Source organism: Thalassophryne amazonica, chromosome 2, assembly GCF_902500255.1.
Source record: "Thalassophryne amazonica chromosome 2, fThaAma1.1, whole genome shotgun sequence".
Classification (NCBI taxonomy): Eukaryota; Metazoa; Chordata; class Actinopteri; order Batrachoidiformes; family Batrachoididae; genus Thalassophryne; species Thalassophryne amazonica.
Genome location: NC_047104.1, coordinates 105,808,864 through 105,818,132, shown reverse-complemented (window position 1 = coordinate 105,818,132; position 9,269 = coordinate 105,808,864). Strand labels below are relative to the sequence as shown.

Below are 9,269 nucleotides of genomic sequence, written 5' to 3'. Positions count from 1 at the left end.
AACAATTGAAGCACCCCTGTTATACTCACAAAATACACCTGTGAATTTGCTGGGAAGAGACATTTTATGTAAGCTACAAACCCAGATAGTGTGTACCCATCAAGGACTGCAAATACACTTTCCTGACGAAGCACTTGCCAACATTATGGTGCTTATGGACATGGAAAACAAGGTCCGACCTGTGCAACCCATGGTATACTGGCTGAAGTTACAACCAGAAAATTCAAATCTTCAACTGGAATGGGAAAAATGGAAGCCCTGGGCAGAACAACACTATGAAGCAGTATGTACACCTAGTTTACCTTTACATGTCACCCTGATGTTCGACGCCAAACAAGAACAAACTGACTATGCATGCTGCTGGGGATGATGAATCAACGGCTGTTTCACATAACCACCACAGAAATTATTTAGGCCCCCAAGGGGCCGCAGCTTCTGTCAAGCTAACTTCAGCTGAACAACAATGGTATCAAGTGTCGAATGCCACACCTCATGTGACCCTTTTAGTCTCAGAAAAGTACGAATCCCATGACCTAGGTCCAATGGTAAAGACAGCCTCAGAAGTTGAAGAATGGCAAAACATGGAAAGTCCACAAGTACATCTGTCAAAAGACCAGCAGTTATACGAATTAATTTAAAAGTAAATGATGAGGCTATAGCTCAGAAAGTGGAGCTCAATCCTAGACCAGAGGGACAGATGGTGTTATCGGCCCAACAAGAGAAATTGTTAGAGCAAATACCACCAGTGGTGTGGTCCAAAAGCAAAACGGATGTAGGACTAGTAAAAACAGCCTTACCAGTAAAAATAAAAGTAAAACCGGGAGCAAAACTGCCTCACCAAAGGCAGTATCCATTAAAACCTCAGGCTATTGAAGGCATAAAACCAGTAATTAAGGGACTAATGGCAGCTGGAGTTTTTATTAAAACTCCAGCTGCCATGCAATACTCCTATCTATCCTATCCCTAAAAACAATACCAAAGAGTATCGGCTGGTACATGATCTGCGTCCTATCAATGCAATAATAGAAATGGATGCACCTATAGTACCTGATCCGCATACTATACTATCAAGCATCCCTGCTGGAGCAAAATGGTACACAGTAATAGATCTGTGTTCAGCCTATTTCAGTGTGCCTGTGCACCAGACTCACAACATTTGTTTGCATTCACATTTCTGGGACAACAGCTAACGTATACACGGCTACCTCAGGGACTGAACCTGTCCCCAGCCATCTTTAACAAAGTCCTGGCTGAAGATTTACAACACCTTGACATACCCAGTACATTGGTGCAATATATGGATGATCTCCTTATTGCATCAGAGACTCAAGAACAGTGTGAAAAAGATTCATTAATTGTATTGCATGCATTGGCAGATGGAGGTCATAAAGTAAGTAAGGACAAATTGCAGTTCTGCAAACAACAAGTAGAATACTTGGGAAGACAGTTGTGTGGGACCACGCGATGTATAGCCCCAAGCCAAGTGGAGGCTATAATCAAGGCTCCCAAACCCCAAACAGTGGGACAGATGCTTTCATTCCTTGGGATGGCAGGGTACAGTCGGCCGTGGATTTGTGATTATGCTAAAAAACTGCACCTTGCGTGCCATGATTAGAGCAGTGGGGCAAACAAGCAATGCAGCTCTCCTCGTCTGGACAGATGAGGCAACGGGAGCTTTGAGGCCCTAAAAACAGACATGCAATCTGCTCCCGCGTTAGGTAACCCAGATTATGGGAAACCTTTCCATTTGTATGTTACTGAAAAAGCTGGTTATGCTTGTGCTGTACTAATGCAGGAAACAAATGAAGGAAAACAACCATTGGCCTATTATAGTACAAAGCTTGACAACATTGAAACAGGATTGCCACCATGCTATCAGGGTCTAGCAGCAGCTGCCTTTGCATTTCAAAAAGCATCATCCATAATCATGGGACATGCAGTAACGTTGTACACGTCGCATCAGTTACATGCCCTGCTAACCAGTCAACGTTTTGTCTTAACACAAGCTAGACGCACTGGATATGAAGTTGTGTTGTCCGCTCCAGAAATAACAATACAACGTTGTCACACGGTGAATCCCGCCACCAAATTGACCACACCGTTAGATGGTACTCCACATAACTGTGTGGCAGAGACAGAGAAATTTTTGAGAGCCATAGAACATTTGTATAATCACGCCATAGATGCAGATCTAACCCTGTTCGTGGATGGCTCATGCTTTCGGGATGCCGCGGGATTGCATGCGGGTATGGGGATTGTTAAACTAAACACGGATGGCGAGACCTTTGAATTACTGGAGTCCCAAGGAATTGATCAGCCTTGTTCAGCCCAACTGGCAGAAAGCAAAGCCTTAACTATGGCTTGCCAGATAGCTAAAGATCAACGTGTTAATATCTACACAGACTCAGCCTACGCTTATGGCGTATGTCATGTACATGCAAACATTTGGAAACAAAGGGGATTCCTGAGAGCAGATGGCACCCCTGTCACTCATGGAGAAGCGATTTCCCAACTGTTACAAGCTCTCCAATTACCGTCTGAGGTAGCCATCATTAAATGTGCAGGTCATCAAAAGAATAATAACATCATAGCTCAAGGTAACAACTTAGCAGATGACGCAGCTCGCAAAGGAGCACAAGGAGAAAATAGTTTCCCCTGCTAACCATCCAAGATTGTGCCCCACTGGTTTCACTTGACGCACTGATAGTGGCTCAAAGTAGGGCCAGTGGAGAAGAAAAACGAATGTGGGTTAAACGAGGCGCTATTGAGACACGCAGTCAGGGGCCAGCGGACAAGCTGTGGCGCAGTAGTCATGGACATTTTGTGTTACCCACCAATTTATTACGACATGCAATCATTTGGGCCCACGGACCCGATCATTGTTCGCGAGTCCAAATTATGAACAAACTAAAAGCTGTCTGGTGGTCACCATATATGGCAGCTACAGTGGACCGTTTGTTGAATTAGTGAGGTATGTGCACAGTACAATGTCCGGAAATCATTCACAGCCCCTTTAGCCCACATTCCGGTCCCTGATGGGCCATTCAGACATCTTATGATGGATTTCATAGACATGGGAGCTGAAAATCGAGTTAAACGAATGAGATATGTTTTGGTAGTGATATGCAGATTCAGCCGATGGATTGAGGCAGTAGCCTCTGCAAATCAAGACCATAAAACGGTAGCCAAATTCTTGTGCCGAGATGTCTTTCCAAGATTTGGCATTCCAGATACTATCTCATCTGACAACGGTAGGGCTTTTGTAGCCAAGGTTACACAAGAAACATTCAAACAATTGGGTATCAAACAGAAGTTTGGGTGTGTTTATCACCCCCAATCAAATGGGGCGGTGGAACGGGCTAATGGCATTTTAAAGAACAAACTAGCAAAAATCATAGCAGACAGCAATGGCAAACTAACCGGGCCTGGATGCGTGCCCTTGCTTTATTGTCAATACGCTCACAAACTAACCGACTAACCCATTTGACACCATTTGAAGCTCTTACAGTCGGGGGCCGATGCCTAGTCATACGGAGAGGACCTACGAAGGACGCATCGCTGAGGCAGCTACAAGACGAATGGCGATAATATCTGAGACAGTTAACCCAATACACAAAACCTTCTTTTTGCAGGTCAAAGGTGCTACAGAAGACAGAGAAGCAGAGATTCCACTCGAAAATCAGAGCATCCAGCCTGGTGATCTGGTTTACGTCAAGGTGTTCAAAAGAAGGTCCTTTTAAAGTTATTCTTGCCTCACGTACAGCAGTCAAAGTAGACGGTAAGGACACTTGGTTTCATTTAAACCACTGCTGTAGGGTTGGTGGCCCAGCGCCCCTGCGGCCTCGGCAAGCTCGTCTTGGCAGAGCCGCCGGGCCAAGGGGGGAAGCAGGAGAAGCCAGAGACCCTACAGCAGCACGAGGGACGGCCACGCCTCCCTGCAGCCAGAAGAAGCACCGAGGGAAGGCCACGCCTCCCTGCAGCCAGGCGAACACCGGCCAAGGCGCTCACAGAGACTGATTGAACAAAGACGACGCACAGCTTCAGAGAGTAGTGGATCCCTGCCAGATAGAGCAGCGACAGACTCGGATGCAGACTCAGAAACAACTGGAGACGCAGGCCAACAGACAGACAGAAATACAGACCGACAGATAGACAGGCCACAGGAGACATCAGACTCGGACAGCAACTCAGTAGATTTACCGACAGAAGAACCGCAGGAAGTACAACCCAGACAAAGCACAGATACACCACACATCCCTAGTGACAGCTCATCTAGTGACGGCTCACTTAGTAGCAACATCTAGTAGCACATCTCAACAGTCATCAGAGCAATGATTAAGGAATTATCAGGGATTGACAATACTACTGGTGGTCAGTATGGGAGAAAATAGACATCCCAAACATACAACGACTGTGCCGTGGCCATGGCCGCAATAGCAGCTAAACAAGGCATTCTAAACACAGGAAAAACATATAATTTGGTATACATTAAATCAAAAGCCTACAAGAACATAGGAATACAGGGAAAACTGGGGGATTACATATTAGGCGAAGCCATTAGCATCAAATGTGAGAGGAGGGGAACACTCAACATAGAGGTAATTTGTGATAAAAGAGGATGCAGGGAAACCAAGCAAGACGTAACTGTTACAGTACATGAAGCCACAAAATGGTAAAAATCAAACCAAGGAAAAGAGGACAATTAGAAGCCTAGAAACAAGCAGTCACTTAGGGAGATGGGATCCCAGTACAGACCTAGCCCGCACACAAGGGTTGAAGACCAATTTATTTTACCAATGGTTGAAATTTTCGGCTAGGCAGGTCAGTGAAAAGCCTTGCATAGCCTGTCACCGGAAAGGTGTGATACCTCAGGCTAAACCCCTACCTGATATCAACAACTGTTATAGGAGTCCCCAACATAACTCAGACCAAGCAGAATGCTATACACAATGTGTTTATGAAAATGGCAGTAGGTGATGAAAATATGCTGCCGACAGTAAACTTTGTCCAGTGCCCCTAAGTACAGAAGGAACCGTTCCACCTATGATTAAAATAGAAAAAGGGATGATACACCCATTCTGTATAGCTAAAGGCTTAGTAGCACAATACATAGCGATTGGCAGGTAGAGACGACCCAGCCAAAACACCACATACAGTGTATGCAAAAGCAGCAAGAATACAAACCGGCCAAAACAGCATGGAACATTACCGTCTGTCACACCCTGCCAGCAGCAGCATACAGTGTGAACAAATAGTACCGGCCACAGGGGGGTCTGTAATTGGACCTGAATCTCACCCATGCTTCATGGGTATCTACTCCAAATTTAGCTAAGGGAACGGTACCCTTAGCTGACATCTTTTGGATATGCGAATGTTAGAGATTTTGTATACATGTTATCACTGTTAAACGTTTGTACATTTGTCTTCTTTCTCATGAGAACGGTGTTGTGCTGTTTTGCACTTCACCCTGAGAACGTACGTGTTATTCAACCTTGTTTAGCTTTGTCTTCTTTCTCATGAGAACGGAGATGTGCTGTTTTGCACCTGTCTTAATGCAATCCTGAGAATTCAATTTTGTTTTGACGTTTGTGATGTGGTGTTTAGTGTGAAGGAGTGTGGAAGACAGGACACTTCAGGCAGATGCAGAACAGCTGATACCTGCAACAGACGAACGAGATGTGCTGACCTGAAGTGTTCTTCCTTACAGCTGCACTTATTGACGTATGCGTTTATGTTATGGGAAGAAACTTGTCTTGCGTCATTACCCCCACCCTTAGGACAAGTTTCTTGTTTATGTGATGAGGGCGTCTCTTAATAAAAAGAGCGGAAAAGCAGGCCAGACTTTAGTGTAGCCTTGGTGTACAGCCTGGCCGCACTCCGCGCGTAATATTTGACTTTCTGTCTCACTGGTGTTTCTTGACTCTGTTTGTCTTGTTAAAGGTTTTAAAAATGTTTGGAGGAGAAAATACCCAACATTGACTGGGGGCTCGTCCGGGATTTGAACCCGGGACCTCTCGCATGGCAGGCGAGAATTCTACCACTGAACCACCAATGCGCTATCCATTGCGAAAGTGCCTACAGCCCCTCCCATGGTGGAACATAGTGATCAGGGAGGTGCCTATCCTATGATAGAAGTACCAAATCCTCGTGCAGGAACAGCAGGACAGCTACCAACCATGCTCGTTTATCGGACATGGAATGCTGATGATATCAAAGCAGCAGTCGACATGATACCATCGCCACATGTCGATATTGAGGGATTTATGCAGGATATAGAAAACATTAGAACATCTTACCACCTTAATGGACCTGAAGTCCAACAGGTGTGGATGAAAGCATGTGGCCCTAAATGGAGTCAGGTACGCGGAGACTGGAATCCTGCAGATCAACAAGGCGTACCATTGACACATGATGATCTAGTCTTGAAAACAAGAGTGGAAGCTATGATTACACGTGCAAAAGGAGTGTTAGGACCAAAGATAAATTATACTGAAATTACCAGGACAACTCAGAAAGAAGGAGAGCCATGGACAGAGTTTAGGTGCAGATTTGAGAATGTGTTTAGGGTCCATAGTGGCATATTGCCAGAAACACCTGTGTATGAACAACAATTGAAAAACGCTCTGATCCAACATTCCAATAAGGATATAAAAGCTTGGATACAGAAACATTGGATTGGATTGCCTACAGGCACATTGGAAGACACACATACACACTGCTGTCATGCAGAAGAAGTCTTAAAACAGAAAAAGACAAGAAACAGCGACAAAGGAGTGTATGTAGCACATGGAGATGATGAAATATATTACCAGCAGGGCAACTTAAGACAGCAGAAGCAGTGCAAACGCCCCAAAAAGCCATGGCAAAATAGACAAGGTGGACAGCCACAACGTCAAGGACCATGGCAACCACAACAGCAGGGAGGGCCACCACGTGGTCCCCTGATTTGTTGGAACTGTGGAAGAGAGGGACATATGTATAGAAATTGTCCAAATCCACCTACTGAGGGAGCAGCAGGGAGAATTCCACAACGGAATAATCCTCCGCAGCCACAGTATCCACAATGACTAGAATCCATAATCCATGATTCCATATCAGATAGGCAGTCTGAATCTGTATGTATGGATCTGTGTGCCTTGCTGGGATATCCGGTACCAAAACCAGAAGTGACTTTGTTGGTAAATGGACGACCAGTGACATTCCTTTGTGATACAGGAGCATGTAGAACCACATGTAATGACAACATACCTGTCCATCAATTAAGCAACGAACTCTTTAGGGTTCGCTCTGCAAATGGACAAACATCAGACGTCCCTATCACCAAACCCATAACGTTGACAGATCCATTTGGCCTGACGTGTACTATGTCAGTGTTAAGCATGCCACAATGTCCAGTTAACCTCCTAGGACGAGACGGATTGACTGCATTGGGCTTGTCCATAATTGTGGAACAAGGGAAATTAGTTGTTGAACGCACAGGAGGCGTTAACATGGTAAGAGAAGAAAGCGCTGACCCCACATTCCACTATTACTATACATTTGACATCTCAGAAGAAGATGCTGCAGGATGGGTTAAAGATGTCGTCTTGCAAGCGACAGCCCTACTAAAAAATCCTGAACAACAGATGTCACCACCTGACCTGCATGTCACAATGTGGCATAAAGATCCTCCAGGTCCGGATGGTGACTATGAAACTAAATTGAAAAATGTTTCACCTGTGAAACTGACAATGACCGATTTGATTCATGATGGCAACTCAATAGCCGTCATAACAGTAACAGGCGCCACTGAAGATGTATCAAAATTGAAATTCACAGGTATGCCATTACATATGTCACTTTGTAAGCCATATTTGACAGAATGGCAAGAATTGGGACTGACAGTCATAACAGCTTTGTCAGCCTCTGATTGGAGTAGAGTTGGCCCACGAACGGAGTTCAGTCCATCAACCAAGTTGTATAAAGTGCTAGTTAATGTCTCATTGGTGCTGACAGCTGGAACACACATTGATGCGTCCACTTCACAATCCTGAGTGTTTCAGTTGAGTCCTGAAGAGGATGCTCTTCTCTCTTCAGTACCGTCAGGATTGTGGACAACAGGTCCTTCAGACGTAGGACTGATTAAAAATGCACAACCTGTAGTTATAAGGCCAAAACAATACAGACCATGTGTAAGACAGTATCCATTGAAACCTGATGCAATGACGGAATCAGGCCAGTAATAGAGGATTTATTAACAGCAGGAGTAATAGTGCCATGTCCAGATTCACCATGTAACACACCCATATTTCCTGTGAAAAAGGCTCCGCCCTCAGTGGGGTGGAGAATGATTCAAGATCTGCAGGCAGTAAATGCTGCTGTGATTAAAAGAGCACCATGTGTCCCAGATCCACATACCTTGTTAAATTCGCTGAGACCAAATTCTAATAGTTTCTCAGTAATTGACATAAGTAATGCATTTTTCTCTGTGCCAGTGCATCCAGATAGTCAATTCTGGTTTGCTTTTACCTTTAAAGGACAACGATATACATTCACCAGATTACCGCAGGGTTACGCAGAGAGCCCAACTATTTATTCTCAAGTCATGTCAGCATGTTTAGCCAATTTTGTTCCACCGGCAGATAGCCAACTATTAGTGTATGTTGATGACATTTTGATTGCCTCTGACACACGAGAAAACTGCATAACTGACACAGTAGCATTATTATGTTTCTTATTTGATAATGGCCACAAAGTGAGTAAAAACAAAGTTCAGTTGTGTAGGGATAAAGTAAAATATTTAGGACATGAGTTATCAAGCCACAGGGCGCACGATCCTGTCTGACAGGAAGGAAGCAATTTTGCACGCTCCAAAACCACAAACCAAAAAGCAGATGATGTCATTTCTTGGATTGACAAATTACTGCAGGGCATGGATTCCTTGCTATGCAGAGTTGACTAGTCCACTTTCTGATTTGATGTACAAAGATGATATTTCAATGTCAACCGTGTTGGAATGGAACAAAGATGCTGAGGAAGCCTTTGTAAAAGTAAAGCAAACATTAGTGTCATCCACAGTTTTGGCACTACCAGATTATAGTAAACCATTCATTCAAACAGTTGATTGTAAGAATAAGTTCATGACTAGTGTTTTGGTTCAAGTGTATGGCTCAAAATTGAGGCCAGTTGCCTACTACTCATCTAAATTGGATGCAGTAGCAAGTGCTTTACCACCATGCGTACAGGCTGTTGTTGCGGCCTCTATGGCTGTTCAAAGTAGCAGTAATGTT

The 9,269-nt window shown here is 44.4% G+C and overlaps 1 non-coding gene across 1 annotated transcript; it reads right to left on the bottom strand.

Moving 5' to 3' along the window:
• Window positions 1–5,984: 5,984 nt before the first annotated feature.
• trnag-gcc lies at window positions 5,985–6,055 on the bottom strand. Its single transcript has one exon. It is a non-coding gene; the product is annotated as a tRNA-Gly (tRNA).
• Window positions 6,056–9,269: the final 3,214 nt, after the last annotated feature.